An 18357-nucleotide genomic window follows, 5' to 3' on the forward strand; every position below is an offset into this window, starting at 1 on the left:
GCTCAGTTCATAAACACTATCTTATTATGATCATGATTTTTTTCTCTAGATATGCAAAAAAACTGAAAGAAAAAAAATCAGAGCCAATTACCAGAATGACAGGTGAAATGGGAGTGTGCTGAGAAGAAATGAACAGTTGCCATGGCAATATGGCAAAGAATAAGACTGTATATGCGTGGTCACGTGACCGGTGTCTGGCTGAACCGCTGCTACGCTTGTACCGTACACCAAAGGACACTTAACCTCAATCGCTGGTAGCAATCACAGGCTGATCCAACTGAATTTATTGGCTATTTATGTCTGCGGGTCAGAGTGGCTGAGTGTCTGCTGGTGCAACTACAGCCAAACCAACCCAAGGCAGTCTCAAACCCACTCTTCCTAATGACAGCCCTAGAGGACTGAGCACAGAGCTAAGGGAGACCCGTGTTAGTGTTCACAAAATCTGCATTGAAATACGGCTTCTGATGTTGAGGCGTCCAGGAGGGAGTACAAAGCAGGACGGTTCTTACAAAACAGAGAAACAGACTGAGGGAAAAAAAAATGTATCAATAGAACAGGTAGTAGTTGGTTATGATGGTGGTACAGTAGGGTGATATATAAGCTCCAGCTGTGGATAGTGACTGTCATAAAATGTATGCTCTGATCTGATCAGTGCAGCTACATACCTATATAGTATGTGCTGCCTGATCTGTGATCCCCTTATTAAGAATACAATATGTTATGCACAGGCAGAGATTAATGTTTGAGAATGTGTAAAATGGAATTGGAAATGAAATGACTTGGATCAAAAGTTAATCGAGAAACAGCTTGCACAAATATGTCTTTTTAGATTGCGGCCAACAGCAGACTCATAGAAATCTACTCTGAAACAAGAGAAGCAAAAAGAGGTGTCTTTCAGAATTTGTCTCAATCATAAGACAAAGTGTACTAATGGATATACTTAAAATATTATTTTTTAGGGTACATCACCGAATACAAACCAAAAGTGTGAAGCTCATCGACGGCATGGTCAGCCATTAAGAATAACACTTCTCATAATGGATATGTTTATCTTGCATCAGAACTGATTAAAAGTCATTCAAAAGCAAAACACAACATACAGAAATGCAGATATGCCGCTAATAATGATGCTGTATTGAAGCGTGGGGACAAAAACTGTACAAATAAATGAATAGGCTCAAACAAATGGGACAAATCATCCCACCAGAGCAATTATGGATCTAATCAGAGGTTTCTGCATGAAGGTACAGCTCTCCTATCTCGCTCCCATTTGCATCATAACACAGTGTGCAATATTAATTTCCGAGTTTACTGCTTATTGGAAGTGCAAACTATGAAAGCCATTAAGGCCCCAAATAGGAAAGCAATTTGCTGTCACATGGATTCGGCTCTATTAAAAAGAAAAATCTTGTTAACCATTTGGAATTAGAGTCATTTGGCAAAAGGCATTCTGCGCCACTCCAGTAAAATAAGTAATTATGCTTCCCTTCCTTTTATCCCTCACTTTCTTTCATTTGCACAGGCAAAGTGGGGAGTAGTGGATGGGGAGAGCGACTGGATGCAAAGGTAATTAAAGTTGTTGGCTATCTGTTTGGTTAATGTAGGGATCAGGCCAGTTGAGAGCCTCGGAGGCGAAAGCAAGATGAGAAACACATCTATTTTTCTGTTTCAGTCTAGCAGCCCCCAGGCTTACTCTCATCTGGTCCATATATCACTTATTCCAGCCCTGCAATCCACAAACCAAACAGGGAACTATCCATACAGAAAAACTTGAACTGACTATTCCTCTGAGCTTATCTCACTTTCATTTGGGTTCCAACTGAGTAAAATCTCATTAATACGTCTCTGCTTACTATTTAAATTAAACCATGCCCGGATGTCTTAACAGATTATAGTACTTCTAATGTCACCAAGTGTGTTGCTCCCAACTTTTCTTTCTGTTCCTGCTAAGAAAAACAGGTGCAGTTTAAATGTGATTCTACAACAAATCTGTGGACATGCATTGTATTTTATTCAATATATTCACTTCCCTGCTGGTATTTATTGTGTTCCCTGTGCGACCAGTTTGCAAATAATCCCAAAGAAGCTCCACCACCAGATGTTCTTTTCAGCAAAAGCTGTTGATTTTTTTCTCTTAACGTATCCTTGGTGGTTTTGGACAAAGTGCAATTTTAATTTCCTCTTTCCAGTAGACTTGTTTCTAAATGATGTTGCTTTACATACTTTGAATTTAACTTGTGTGATGAGGTGGCAGGTCAGGTTTCCTCTGTGATGACTCATGTACCTGGTTTGTGCCTAATTGGTCCACAGTGGAACACCACTCCTGTGTCAGCTACACATTCCAGTAGCTGCTTTTCAGACATGTGGGGATTTTGCTTTGACTTTCTGCCAAGCAGACATGCAAGTTTTTTTTTTCTGAAAGTTTTCTTTGTCTTCCACATGTTATCTTGATTTTCACTTTCACAAGCTGGGATCATGATGATAACTTCCTCTACTTTAGTTTCTCTTCTGTAAGTTTTCAGAGAATTTCTCAGCTGGCATCATCATCATCTGATGAGGTCTGAGGAAATGACCTCATGTCTAGGAGCACCCAAACATTTACTTGCAACTGTATCTGAAAAACCCAGCCCCAATAATGTAATGTATTTGATGTCAGCTCTTCCATCCACCTTTTCGATTAGCAGTATGTTCTGGATAGTGTCATGACCTCTTAATCATCATTATCCAAGCTCAGTGTGTATGCTATCTAACATAGACTTAGCTGCCTTCACTCCCATATAGGAATGAAAGCTAGGAAAATAAGCAAAGAAAAAAAAAGAGGCGATTTATGGGGTGGCATGTTTGGCCTAAAAGGTGTTTTATGGTTGGACCTGCAGGGCCTATTTAGGAGGCACCGCGTGCTCTGTCCTGACCACAGGTATTGATCGTCAGCAATGGCCATGGCGTGACTGACTAGTTAAAGCCCTGCATGTGCCCTCACAGGGAGATGAAAATAAGGCCTTTGTGTGTAATGATCTGTGTATGAGCAGAAAGAGGAGGCCGCAGAGACGAAGAGGAGGAGAAATTAAATCATTCCTTTGCTCTTTCAAGAGAGGCACTGCACCCAGCCATGCTTGGCTGCTTAATGTAGGATCTGTTTTTGAGAGGAAAATTAAAAAGAGAGAGAGAAGAGACTTAGAGGGAGAGCGAGGAAAGGGAGATAAATGGGTGGACGTGGAGGAAGTAAATGAGAGCATCCTGATGCAGAGAGCAGTCTGGTAGATGACCACCACAGTTAGTCTGCCTTCCTGCCTTCCCTTCACCAGGTCCCCCCAGTGCAGCACCAGGCTCTGTGCTAATTGGCAGAAAATGATGGTGAATAACAAGTACGGTAGAGAAATTGGTTTGATTTGAGAGGAGGTGAAATCATGGATCAAATGCTGGTAATCATATGAGGGATTTTTGTGTCTGGGAGTTTGTCGGGCCAGTCTACAGCTTTCTTCCCCTCCTCTTAGAGCCAAGAGTCAAGGCCCACATGGACAAAAACTGTACCAACAAGCAGAGAGCGCATCAACACAAGCTTCAATGAAAGGAAAAAACAACACCTGAAATCCACTTACTCAAACTGGTCAGTCAGCAAACAGTCAAACTAAGAAAGCTGCACTGTAGCTCTACTTTACTGGGAAGTCATTAGTCTCAAAAAAAAAAAAAAAAAAAAAAGAAATTCACAAAAAAACAGCTCACTCAATCCCTCTGTGAATACAACTTTTATTCATGAGCTGAATTTGGGAGTAGTCAACAAGATGTGCAAATTCAAGAATCATGCAATGTCAAAATCACTGGAAAAATGGGCGTAGTTGAAGAATAGAGTGGCACTTCCTACACAACAGCTGAATGAACCAGCTTAAACAGCCGTGATGGTGGGTGTGAAGATGCCAGTCACTGAGAACAACTGACATTGTGTTGTACTGTATTGTATTGTATTGTATTGTATTGTATTGTACTGTATTGTATTGTATTCACTGGAGGAAGTCAAATAAAACAGTTCCAAAAAAAGCAGGAAAATTTGGGGGAAGACATGAACTTCTATGACTTTACAAGACCCTCTGCATGACCCTATGATCGAAGCCTTTAACTTCCACCCCATAGGGGCAAGTGGCTGTTCATTTTACCTCACAGGCCTCATTAACACAGCCCTCTGCCATCATTAAGACGTTTGCACCAAAATTAATTGAAAGACAGATTAAAAATAAATTAAGAAAAATGCGTTGCAGAATGCCTACGTGCACTTCATAAATCACCGGGGCAAAGCCAGGAGCTGGCTCCCCATAATTAACTGCAGACTATTTATTTTATCCTGACGGTATAAATTAGAATTCAGACGCACAGATTATATTAGGGCTGTCTGCCATGCGGAACTGCTGAGGGGTGTGCAGAATATTTTAAGGATACAAAGAGGAGAACAGAGAGAGAAAGAGAAAGAGACAGAAGTAGAGAATGTGTGTGAGAGAGAAAGAGAAATATAGGAAGGGAGAGGGAAAGATAATATGTAGAAAAGCAAACAATATGTTAATGCATACAAGGCAGAAAGATAACATTTGTGTCCCATAGAGAGAGTATTTACCCAGGCAGTGCATAAAGAAACCGTAGACAAAGCAATTAACAGCAACAATCAAGTGTGTGATTAAATGAAACACACATGCCTGATTAAATGAACTGCGCCAATTGTTGCACTGGCTCCTCGTCAGTGAGAACAGGATACAAACTCAACTGCAAGTTTAACCAGCAATGCTCGTATACACCACCCTGGGTTTGGTAATAGAGCCGGTGACATAACACTACTTGGGAAATTTCCCCTCATTCTTCCCTGCAGTTTTCCACTCTCCTGCTGTATCACAACCTGGCTACTTCACATGCAAATGCAGACTAAACCTCCTCTGCCAGTCATCCTCAGACCCCCTCCCCACCTCCTCCCCACAGACACATTTGTGTTTCTCAGTTGCTCTCTTGGTATCTGCGTGTCTCTCTCCGTGCTTCAGTCAGTGCTTGCCACACACTGCCTCCTCGTGGGCACTGTGCCCAGACTGGCACAGAGCCAGCCCTGCTCTGCCACACCGGCCTGGCAAAAGACTCCCTCTCTCTATCGCTCTCTCTCTCTCCACTTTCCAGATTCCCCACACATCCTTTCATCAGAATGCCTGCGGCCCTGCCCTCCTCCTTTCTCTTTATTCTGCACCACAGCTGAGATCAACACTTTGAAAGCATGCCCTCCAACCAGCCACAGAAAAATAATGCTACCACTAGTATTGCCGGGGAACAAATAAAGCAGCCGCACATTTGAATGCTTGGCTATTATGCAATCACATTGAAGGCAGAACCAAGTTATCTATAAACAATGTTACATCAAGGCACTGTATCAGGTATCAGGTGCAGGGTATGGGAACGTGAACAGGCACCGTGAGCCCTGAGATGTATTCAGATTTGTGCATTTTTATGAATCAACACAAACATGGAATTTGAGCCTCCTTGTTCTGCTGGTCTGCACACTGCAAGATATGACAATGTAATATGGGACTGCCAGCTCACTCTTGATATTTCCGATACACGATTTGATATGATATAATGTGCACCGTTGTCCAAAGCCGAGGGAAGAATACTACTAAAATACCGAATAGAAACAAAAACAGTAGATATGTTAAAATATGGATGTCACTGCTTTCCTGTATATAGGAGACTGCAAAATGACAAAAAGGCAAACATTTACAAACACTTTTCAATTTATTTTCAATGTTATATCAATGTTGAACTAGAACATTAAAATACTCTTTTTAGAGACAGCTTCAAATTATCAGTGACGATCACACAAATACACAAATACGTACACACTGGATCATACTTTCCTGTCACATCTGCTGATTTTGTTATGGTTATTGTAGTTTCCTATATCGCCACCAAATTTCCTGTTCCCGTTTCCTTTTTCCTGCTCTCTGTTGATGTTTTTAAATTCATCACCAGTGAAGAGATGTTGGGATATTGTGTAGTGGGCACAATAACTAAATTAGGTAGTGTATCTTTAAGACTTTTTTTTTTATTGTCTGTTGTGCAAATCTGCAAGTTTCCCACTGTGACAGCCTCACAGAGGGAGACTTGTGCTTCGTGCTGCTCCCAGCATAGAATCCATTTAAATCTTACTGTTTCACAAGGTTAGATCAACTTGCCCTCTGAGCATAATGTCAATTTCAGCCATGTGTTATGTGTTGTGTGTTTGTGTTTTGATTTTTGCAGGCTCCTATAATGTCTGCGTTGTTTTCCTTTTGACTACTGGGGAGCAGTATGGAGGGGTAGACAGAAGGTGGTGATCAAACTGTCCTGAAGGTGGCTGGCTAAATGTCAATTATGTGGGGAGTGTTTTAAGACCAGGAAATGCATAAACCCTTTTTCGATCACCTGATGGACTGTCAGCATTGCGGCAAATGCCACATACAAAGCCAAAACCATACCCAGCTGGCAAAGCTTATACCTGAAAACACTAAGGAGGTTTTTAACAGTCATAGCACGAAAAACAACCAGTCTGCCTCAGATGTATAATTTGGTTTCCCCGGTGAGTAAAAAGCCTTGGAGGCGAGTGCATACGCAGCAGTCATGTTTGTTAAGATACATGGCTAGAGCCGGCCTTTCTTCTCAAGCACCGGAAAAAACAGTAAATCACCAGCAAAGAAAATAAATATATACTTATTACATTCTGCACACTGCATATATTCACCTCCTTAACATATTGCACAGGCACAGTGCAAATGTGCAGCACTGCACATGGGCAAAAACATGCCATGAAAAATGACAGCAGGGAGGGGTAACTGCAGACCTGGAATATAATGGTGCGGTGGAGCGGAGGAGAAATAATCATACCTAGTGGTGGGGGGAGAGGGGGGATGGGAGGAGCAAGGCGAAGATGAGTCTGTGCCCTGTAGCAGGGAAATGGAGCTCCACTGCTCTGCTGCTGGATGCCTGAATCCCCAATAATGCTGCACAAGAGCTCCCTTCAGCAAGAGGCAACAGCAGGGAGATTCTGCAGTCTAGAAATACATTACACAGGAAATACAACCACAGGAAACACACACGGATGCTGCAATACTGGGTCACTTATTTTGCAGCAGACGCTCTGGTGCAGTTGGAAAAAACATACCAAAAGCACGCTTATTAAAATCAAAGCAAATTATCAGGCCATTTTCAAATGTGACACTGATATTCCAGCTGGATACAGTCCTTCACAGATTTCTGATCCCAGTAAAAAATACGACAGTTCCCTCAGTGTCCATCAGGTGTCTCTCTTTCACTTTGCATTGCAGGAGCTCCCTCTCTCTCACAAAGTGGGGCTCCTCTACTCCTGAACTCCCATCTACACATAATATATACGCCATCATTTGAAAATGGCAGCTTTTTGAAAATTCACCTTGATTATCAGACATTAAAAGTGACTTCTCCAGAGCTGAGTGTCTGGCTAGGGGGATGGCTGCAGACAGTAGAACAATGCAGCAGGCTTGGTATTAATGCCTGGCTGTGGTGTGCAGGGAGGAGAGAGGAGCCAGCCCTTTGTTCTCTCCTACAGCCAATTATTTTTTACGTGTGCCTCTTTTCACAACAACAAGAGAGAATTTAATTTTAATGCACTCTCTGGAAAGTAGGAAGAAAAAACATCTACAATATTCTTAAACAGAGATGGGGGCTAGCGTCAGCAGTTAAGTGTATATGCACACATCTCTGTATGAGGCGAAGACGGATGACGGGGGCAACAAGAATGACATCAACCCAAACACACGCAGCCGCACGAATCCTCTCATGCAATATGCTAAAACACATACAGTCTTATTCCCAAACCCAAACCAAATACATAACTGCACGCAGCCCCACCCTTATGAAACAAAGAGCAAAATAAAAAAAAGGAGAGACACTAAAATAAAACCATTGTTATTTCATTATACAGCAAAATGTTGGGGGGGGGGTGCATTAACATGTACATACCCAAGGCATGATGATAAGAAAGCAAACTGTAAAAATAGCAAGGATTCCTGATCAAATGGCATGAAAAATAAAAACCTAGGATCGCTGTTGGTAGGTATGTGGCCAAATATTTTTCTAATTGGAAGGGCACTTTATCTTGCTGTCAGAGAAGCAGTAAAAAGCAGTGCTGTTCCCAGAAGGAGAGGAGCGCAGCTTGCTGGCCTTTTATTAGTGCTGGAGCTCTGATATATGCCTCTGCTCTAGGCTTTCATCAGGAACCTGCACCTAAACACATAAACAGAAACGCACATACGCACAAAGGACCGTCGCAGACGAGCCACAGTGAAAAGCCAACGCAGCCGTCGCTAAACTATTCAGCTGCTGCATTTTCTAAACATGCAATCAGCAAAGGATCAATACAAAATTATTGTCAAAAACTTTTCTAGAATGAACTGACAATGTTTACTGTACAGATTCGCAGCTAAGAAGAATGGTATCACATCAATTGAAAAAAATATATAAATACATGGAGTCACTATGAAAAAAGAGAGCACAGAAAAAACACACAAATACAACTCTCATATGCAGTTCATGCAAAGCTTCTCCTTTTTTATACAGACAGGCACTCCAAACTCATTCAGACAGACACACAGGCACAGACAAAGACAGTCAGACGTATGCACATACACACAGATACATGCACACACACCACCGCACTGACAACACACAGGGTAAATTAAATTTCAGTCCTTGGGCAGACAACTAAACTGCTTGTGTGTGGGACCTATTCTGCAGCACAGCTAAACCAATTCTCTGGAGATGGTGAAATTAAAGGGCAGAATCCTGCCTGTTTATGGTTCTCACTCTCTTCTTCTCTCAATCAAATGTTTTATTAGCAATCATTTGGTCCTAAAAGTCATGTTCTTGGGAAGCAGCTGGCATGATGACAGCAGCTGCTGGATAGACAACACTACTTCAGCACAAGAAACTCCCAATTATTTACACCTGAGCAGCAAGATCCTCCAATTAACAACTAGACAGCCATATGCTACACCAACACCTTTAATACAGTATTACTGTATTTTATATTAGCAAGCAAATTTGGGTGTGTAACAAAGCACCAGCCTGATTTGCCACTGTCAGGCTGCAGTAGCAGGAACAGTCTGAGTAAAGACTAAATATAAACAAAATGTGATTCCACAATAGAGACGAAATATAGGAACAAAATTCTATCATAAAATAAGAGCTAGACATCTGTATTTGTTTCTGTTGACTGAGCTGTAACTTATGAAAGTGGGAACCATGTTGGTCTACTCAGCATGTAGTGGAAAGATGTTCAGTCTGGGGTGAGCAGAAAAATGCAGATGTCCAGCCTCTTTCTTTGAAACCTCTCCTCATATTGTGTCACTCCTACATACTGTCGTGTTCTTGTATATTATTTGTGACAAGTCAAGTTAAATAAATATCAAATAAAGTTGTTTTTATGTCAATGACCAAACGAAAATGAACATGTTGCCTTAACAAAAAGCCAAAGTCAGATGATGGTATTTACTATTGAAAAGACATCTTAGTGGATGTCTCTGCTGTAAATATGCTGACATTACATGTATACAGCATGTGTGCACATTCACTTTTACATGCACGTGTTGACCCCCTCGATCTCTCTGTATATTGTATCACCGAGGCATCTCTTTCCACCCTCCACCCCCCACCTTTCTCTGCTCTTCTCCTCTGGTGTCTGGAAGCAGTAATCTGTTCCTGAGCTAGCGCTGCTGGGATTAGGCAGTGACTGGAGATAGGATGTATGCGTCATTAAAGCGGAGGGCACAGTGTTGCAGAAATAGAGACAAAGTCAACAAAGGTGACACGGAGACAGAGGAGACAAATACCAGAAAAACACATGTGCGCGCGCACACACACACACACACATACACACACATGTATAAATGCACATGTGCATGAATAAAACAAAAACAAAACCTCTACTGTATGCCTGCAGAGAATGTTTCTGCCTGCACCAGCACTCACGCATAAAATCCTCTTTTCTCTCACATACAATTTCCTAAACCTCCAGTGTATAAGAATAATGTAGTGTTGCTGTAATGGACGTCACAGAGAGAGAGGCACTGCATCAAACCCTAAAGCACTAACGCAAAGAAATATATACAAGATGTAGAAGGATAGCACTAGTAATAACTATATGCTGCAAAGTCAAGTTGGTTGCTTGTTTACAATGCTGCTCATGTACCGTTTTCATTGGTAGCAATAGCAATGGTATGATAATAAAAGTACATTTTTCAGGTATTCCATCCTTTCCGATATAAATGTTTCACTCTCTTCATGTAACTGATTCTTGTCCGTATATGAAACACAGCTCAAGTAAATGTCACTAAATATTGCATTTCTAATTAGGACACAGCCAAATATTGGATGGTATATGGGATGATACAGTGTATTGACACGTGACAATGGCAGTGGACTGCACAGTACAACCTAGCTACATCTTACATCTGTGGCCCACCTGGGTGCTTGCTGCTGTCCATCTTGACTGCTATACTTGAATGACACACACAGACAGGCATACATAATAAAACCAAATATATGAAACATTCATGAAAAACACATGATCACCTCCAAACAAAAACATGGGTGTATAAGGTAAATATAGTGTCCTTGTGCTACTTCTGAAAGTATAACTAGTGGTGTGTGGAAACGTGGTCATTCCTTCTCTTTGCATCCACTCTAATAGCAAGCGCACTACATTTTTAAATAAAGCAATGTCCATGTTCAATTTTTTCTGTCATTTACAAGGACATTAATATTTTACTAATATAATCAGTAAAATAGCCGAGTCAGAACAAAAGTGGATTTGTGACCACGTCAGTGAGAGCAGACTCGACTGAATGGGACACATTTTCAATTGGATTCAGAAATAATCCATTCAAGGAAAATAATAAAAAATAATAATAAAAGATACCATGTACATGCTCAATCTGATTGTCTCTCTTGTTGGAAAAAATATGATTTTTCCACAACTGACATAAACACGGTGGTAACAAAACTGGGAGTTGTTCAAGACCTGCATGTTTGAAAACCTGACCCGAGTTGGAATTGACATGGGGAAGAACTCTCACTCCCAACATGGGTCCATCTCGGTTCATGTTATCCATTTTTTGCCAGTGAATATCGTCAATGCTTTTTTTGTGGATTCAACACATGGTGGGTAGAACCACTTTGAGCATGTCAAAATAGTTGCTTTGTGGTTAATGATTTATGGCATGTAAATACGGCTCATTTAGAATCAGTAATTAGAAGTGTTTTAATCAAAGTTGTAGAAATTTTATTCATGTAAACATAGCAGTTGATCATCCTAATTGTACTGTTCTGTTCATTCAAGCTAATGGAGAAACTGCAAAAAGAGGATGGAAAACCAATTCACATTTTACAGTACAAGCACACACAAAGCCACATTCACACAATACAAAGAAAAAGTATGCGCCACGAACACCACACCCAATGTGATTGTTAAACATCAGACATTAAAACCTCAAGAATTAATATAGAGAACTCCTTATCCTTTCCAATAACACTTTCACTTGACACACAAGCAGGCACATGTCAGACTTATCACATATATACATAAAGAGCTGTTTTCAAACAGTACAACATTCTTTAAACTTTACCACTTGTATTGTTATACTGTTAAAAGTGGGGATTGTATGGATGTATGCTTGACATTTTATGCCTAAAGTATCAGCAACGCCTGAGAAATCTAAATCCCTAATAAGAAAAGAGGAAAATACATATATGGTGTATTTAGCACATACTGGGCAAAGTGCTGCCAATTGCTTTTCTCCACCTTAACCACCCACTGCTGTTGTTAAGAAAGGCCTGAAATAAATGTGTGTCAAATGCCTACCAAATTTTTGTATTTTGTGCGAATCATTGATTATTTTCACAGTTATGATCAACCCCGCCAACAAAGGGGGAAAGCACTCGGTGATTATCAGTTCACAAAGCTTCTCTCCAAGATTTTGAAGTATTCAGGCACATGGCCCACAGTCTGTGGAAACTTTGCCATTAGCAATCCACCTACAGAGAGAATGAAACTCAACTCAATTCTTCTTTTCTGACTTTCTCTGCACCTCTTGATTAGATTGCCACCTTGATTGCAGGCACCCTTACATGGTCCTTATGTAAAGAGTTGGCCAAGGCGTTATTGTATGGCTGACCCAGAAACCGTCTGTTATAAGTTTCATACGCTGAATACACGTGGTTGCTGAACTTGTGTTGAAATGTTCCACAGACTGGAACGCCTCCATTCTTTAACTCCTAAAAATGTGCGTGTGATGGACAATTTAAGAGTAATGATCAAACTCAAAAACTGACTGCCTGTTTTCTTGCATTCTTGCTACCTGTCAAAAGCTAGTCTAATGTAACAAGCTTCACGGAGTTCAGTCAGAGTTTTGGTGCATTAGCCTCACTCAGTAACTTGCTAAATACAGTAAATAGTTAATAAAAAGTGACTGCATGGCCATTATATTCTGGCTAGATACTAGCCCCAGGGAGAAGTTCTTGTGTATAAACATACATTTGGGTTGCAGAGCCGAATGCTACATTCACACATCAAGTGATAAAATAGACAAGCAGACCAGCTAGGCAGCCTGTCTGCTCAGGCACTCTTTGACGCTGCTGAATTTTGTCATCCACTCCAAGCAGAAACTGTGAAACAAACATATATAACTGACACGTTGCCACGCCAGTGGGCTGCTGAAATAAGTTGGAGCCAGTTCAACTATGATTTATAACGTGTCAGTTTGTAGTTAATGTCGCTTGCTTCCTTTGAAAATGACTTGTACCCTGTTGGTTTGTGGTCAGTAATGTGGGCACAGCATAACACAACATAGCTTTTACTTTCACCTGTCAGGTTTATATAAAAAGGCTGCAGCATATCTGTGTCTTCATTTATAAGGGTTTTTTTTTTCAAGAGATATTCAACATCTTTAGTTGAGTTTTGTGGTAACAACCATGACACAGGATGGGCTGGGCTTAAACGTTCTTTATATCAACAGTGCTAGGTTAGACGAGTTCAAGTGCTATTCACTTTAATGTTATCAGGTCCAAAACACCTGTGAAGCTGGAGAAACTCATTCAAAGTTTCAAGACTGAAATATGAAATAGTGAAACTAATATTTTAAATAGTGTGGCTGTGTGACGGGTGGTTGTTTTGCATAAGCAATGATTTTTTTGTTGTTGTTGTTTTTACAGTCATTCCTGTCATTCTCTGGAGAGAATGATTTTTCAAACAATGTCCATCAGGATCACAGGGGTATTTGTTTTTTTTTTTTAAACCATCCCAGGGTAATTATCTTCAAGGCAAGCAAAAAAAATACTACAATACATGAGAGGAACACACTTACATTATGTATTGCCATAATTCATCACCCTTAAAATCTTGATATAGTACAGAGAAAGCAACAATGCATCTACTTGGATAATTTGGTATATTCGCTGACAACTAAAGATTTACACAATCTATAGATCCTGCAGAGTTAACATGAACGAGTAAGGCTTTATCTTGGACCAGGGTCGGCTTCTTTGTGCGACTGCTCTTCCGCTGTATTTGTCCTGTCTATGTGTCCATGTGCGTGTAAATGTAGCATGCTGTGAGGAGGTGTGATGGTCAGTATGCACGGTGGTAAATTCTTGAAAATAGCCTGACCTGAGATCTCCACTCCTGCTGATAGCCCATTAGTGCATCAGTCTGAATCCATCTGCACCAGACACCCATTAACTGCAGCTAAAGAAAACAGATAAAAAGAGATTTAAAAAAAAAAAAAATGCAACAGCACAGTCTAAATAATGACTCTATTTGACATGTATATCATCCCCTAAATGAAAACATTATTTGTATTAATTGACACTGAACCTCCCATACATGTAATAAAGCCATAAGACACTTGTGATGTCCCCACAGTGAGAAGTCAAAATGTTGATTGTGAACAGTGTCTATATGGGATCTGTGCTGTAGCCACTGTAGCTACAGAACTGTGTGACACATCACACGTGATCAGTTCATGATTTCATGAATGGACAAGCAGAATTTTATTAACTATGAACATTGAAAAGAACAGTAAGATGCAGAATTTCAAGATATATTGAACTATGCAATCATCATCATTTAAATGTATCTCTGAGGCCTACAGTGTATTTCCTTCCTGCACAAAGAAGCTACAAACTAGCCCAGTTGAAATTTTGTTCTACATTACCACTTGGGTCCAAAACACCACAGAACATCTTTAATGTATAATGGGCAGAAATAAAGAATTAAGAGCCCAGTCTCTTGACAGTTTTTCAATAAGACTCATTAAAGAACTTACTAAGGAGAGTGAATTTGGTATTGGTAATAAGATGTAGGGAGACAGAGAAACTCAGCAGGAAGTATGAAAGACAGCACTGTGAATGTTCCAGTCAACAATACTGGTGAGTGCAACTGAGATGACACCTTAGGCTCTGACTGATCACCACAAACACAGTCTGCCCAGAGGCTTAGCAACAGGTGACACATATGGCAGCAATCAACACAGTCAGACACTGTTGGGTGCTTTTTCTCCTTGGGAAAGTGGCAAGCGACATTTTTCTCTGACCACATGTCAAAAACCAGTCATCAATCATCAGAACCCTGGGTGTGGTTCGTCTGGCAATTTGACTAAGTGACGGCTACACAGAAGACGTCTCGACTCTACAGGTACAGTGTGCATGCATGTCCGGCTGTATGTCAATCATTGTTTCCCTTTGGAAGCAACATGTTTTAATTACTTTAGTCATTAATATACAAATATTATACGATTTCCTAAAATTTTCACTGTGACTCATCAAGCTGCACTGGAGTGAGATGCCTCGCGTAAAAATGCATTTCATAAATATGAAGCAACACAGAGATGAAATGTAGACGAAAGCGTGCCCTACGATACTGCTCTGGTCAGAATGTACTCATGAGGATGGATGCAAGAAGCATGATCGGTTTGAGACTGAGGCCTGCTGGGAAAATCTGGACATACAGTAGCAGCGGGCACTATACCTGACTCTGGAGCTCCTGGGCCTGCTGACTCGCGCTCTGAAGCTGCTTCTGATTTTGCCGCATACGACACGTCCTCCCGAGATCCATTTAGCTCTTCTGCAGGTCGGGCAGCGACTGAGAGATCTTTGCTTCAGGATGTCCAGCACACTGAAGCACAAAGGAGGCAGGGAGCAGAGAAGAGGAGAAAAATCAATCCAGCGCACAGAGACTACTCTCTCTGCGCAGCCAACCTGCTCATTCTGTGGTGGAGGCTAAAATGCACTATGGTTCCCCATCCTCGTAAGCCGACGGAAATACAGCCAGGCCGAGTCCTGTGCTTAACAGACAGTCAGGCCTATCTGCATATTATCTGCCTAATACTGTCACTTAAGAATTAGGCTAAATCGTCTTCAAATGTATTTCCTCTTCGAAACAATCATTTCCCCTTTGCACAGTAAAATAAGAAAACATAAAAGTATTCATGGCTAGGATGGATTCTTAATGCTAACAAATATCAACTCATCGCTTACTCTAAGTATACTAAAACATTCAAAAAGGAACAAATCAAAAATAAGCCAGACTTCTGCGCAATTATCATTTTATATTACAGGTTATTAAAAGATTACAAATAAATAACACATACACTGTCATTTTGATGTGACTAATATAACACGTTTATCAATGCACAAAATGAGTCCTCAAATACAACAGAAAAGGGGCCAAGTGTAACAATATATGTGATAAACAATGAAAAGATAAATATTTATGAAAGATAAATATTAAAGTTATTGACAAATGTGTGGCCGTTGTGAGGTAATGCTGCTATATAACACACAGAGTTGCAGCTATGATGGCTAGAAAATGGGGAGATAAACTGCTCCTGCAACACTGGACATAGTTGCCCGTCCAGTAAGAGAGCCAACGATATTAAACAGGCCACTAATTAATAAAACCTTCTTGTGCTAAATCACAAGAGAGGAAGGGATGGAGGGGGGGAGCAAGTCAAAGACAGTGAGAGAGAGAGGAAGAGGAGGGAGCTTGGGTGAAAGGAAGGGAGGATAGTAAGCGGAAGACAAACAAACCTAGCCCCTGGTTCAGTTGGACGTAGGCTTTAGTCCGGTGTGCCTGATGCTGCTGCAGTGTCGCTAATGCGGAGGGAACTACAACCAGACAAGATGGAGACCCAGACAGGAACCAGGACGAACCATTTTTGAACCATCGACATATGGGCTGGCAAATATTCCATCAATAAAAACAAATGTAAAAAAACAAAACATTTCTTTCCATTGTTGTTCTGCCCAAAGCCATGTTTTCATCTCAGAGTCCTTTTTTTTCCCTCTTGGAGCAAGTCAAACAAAAAGAGGCTGGCGGTTATTCCTGAATTAAAAAAAATACAGATTATGCAAAATCCATTCCATCACGGAATCGCTTAAAACGTGTCTCATCCGTTAGCACTCTCTTTCTGTGTGCGATCCACACCGATAACCCTGGTCTTGCTTTCTTTCTCTCACAATCGCTCCCTCTCTCTCTATTCTCCCCTCCTAAACTGATCAATACTTCATTTAAATCATGACATTAGCACACTACTACTGGAAAAAGAGGGTGAGAACAAATACAAATGAGCTTCTTATGTTTAGCGACACAGTGACAAGTGTTTTTGGTCCACGGATTTTAAGATTTCTCCCAAAAAAATTACGTGAAAAACAAAGAGTATGCAAGTGCGCGGGACTGTACGGCTGTTTTCGTTTGAGCTCCCGAGCCTCACACTGATCAATACACATTTAAATTGAGACTGAAGAAAGCTATCACAATATCTCATCTCATCAGAAAAAGGCAAACATTCTTTCCCAATTATCATCTCAAATGACTAGTGTCGGGGGACACCAGTTGGATGCTGATAGAGGCATATTTCATATTTATTCAGCAGATTTTTTACATTAGCACCTGAGCGCATAATTGCCTAATATATATGCACACTCACACTTTTATCTATTCACATAATTCACAATGAGCACAATCAATACTGCCCTCTCCATACTCTGCACCTTGCTCATAAAGTGCGCCTGCATTAGATTATACAATAAGCCGTTCAGAAAACCCAAAACGAGACTGGCTAATTTCCTGGCGCTCAGTGAAATTGCGAGCGGGAGTAACTTGCTAATCTTCCCGTTCGTCATTAAACCCGGATATTTACCTGAGCAGCGTTGGAGTCACGGGCCTGGTGAGAGAGCGGCACATCTTGTTCTAGTCTCTGGACAGTCTCATTCTGATGAGATGAGGAGAAGCCGATCAGGTTAGGTTTTTCCATTCCAACCATGGGTGAACAGAGAATACAAGAAAAGAGAGAAGAGACAGGGGCAGACCGTAAGCCCAACACTAGGAGGGAAGTGGTAGAAATGGAGCCGAAGTCGATCACTCGGGGGAACATCACTTACATATAGTCTGGCGCCAATGTTGACCAATGAGCAATTAGGCAGACAAGACTAAAGTTATTGATCGGGGTTCAGGCTCTTTTCTCTGGGCTAACTAGCCTGCCTGAGGTTGTGTGATGGCTGCTACAGCTGTGGACTGCAACGCAGGGAAAGGCAGTGCAAGAGAAAGTGGGAGGAAAGGAAGGGCAGGTCTTTCCCTCCCCAGGCCTTGATCCTTGAGTTGGGCAGAGGACATCATCATTTAGGCTGCTATTGACTGCCACAGGCTAAATAAGACTTCACACCAAGTGGTCACACACCAAAAGAAAGGCACGATGAAGAATCCAAACATCTAATCAAAGATGTTATGGGAAGCGAAGAGCCATTGTCAGTGATAATTTGCCAATACTTTGAGTGTTCTGCTTCCAATTTACTAGATAATGAGAACGTTTTAGTGATTTTTATATGCCATTTGAGGTACTGACCAGCAAAAAGTGCCAAACTAAGTACAGAATTATCTATACCCATATGTGCTGCGCAGGATTTTAAGGAAACGTAAAAATATATTAATCAATCTGATAAAGACAGAAAATAAGCAAATTTTTCTTCATCTTTGTATCTAGATCAGGTGAAATTATCCAACAGTGATGTTAGAAAACGATAGACAAGAGGCGCATTGTAGTTTAGGACACACAGTTTATCATCAACACCTCCATCATTACAGTGCAACACTACAGCCACGTGGCTTCTAATCTGTTGTTTTGGGATCTTTTTCTACTGAGCTATGTTAGCCACCTAATAGCTACGTTGATCCAATGTAATAATTATACATAACTGGAGCATGTTTTAAGTGTACCCCAACAGCTGCATTTCCTTTCATACAACAGCAGTATATTTAACATGCTAGTT

General features: G+C 40.9%; 1 long non-coding RNA gene across 5 annotated transcripts in view; it reads right to left on the bottom strand.

The window, feature by feature from the left end:
• Window positions 1-18357, bottom strand: part of LOC125005593 — a 130071-nt gene that overhangs the window by 35712 nt on the left and 76002 nt on the right. For 4 of the 5 annotated variants that reach the window (XR_007112461.1, XR_007112464.1, XR_007112463.1 and 1 more), the window contains 2 exons: window positions 15059-15205; window positions 13700-13777 (listed from right to left, as the gene is read on the bottom strand). This is a non-coding gene — a long non-coding RNA (uncharacterized LOC125005593). Of the gene's footprint in view, window positions 1-13699; window positions 13778-15058; window positions 15206-16119; window positions 16487-18357 lie in introns of those variants that run through there. The other variant, XR_007112462.1, reaches the window with a different exon arrangement.

This window comes from Mugil cephalus, chromosome 3, assembly GCF_022458985.1.
Source record: "Mugil cephalus isolate CIBA_MC_2020 chromosome 3, CIBA_Mcephalus_1.1, whole genome shotgun sequence".
Lineage (NCBI taxonomy): Eukaryota > Metazoa > Chordata > Actinopteri > Mugiliformes > Mugilidae > Mugil > Mugil cephalus.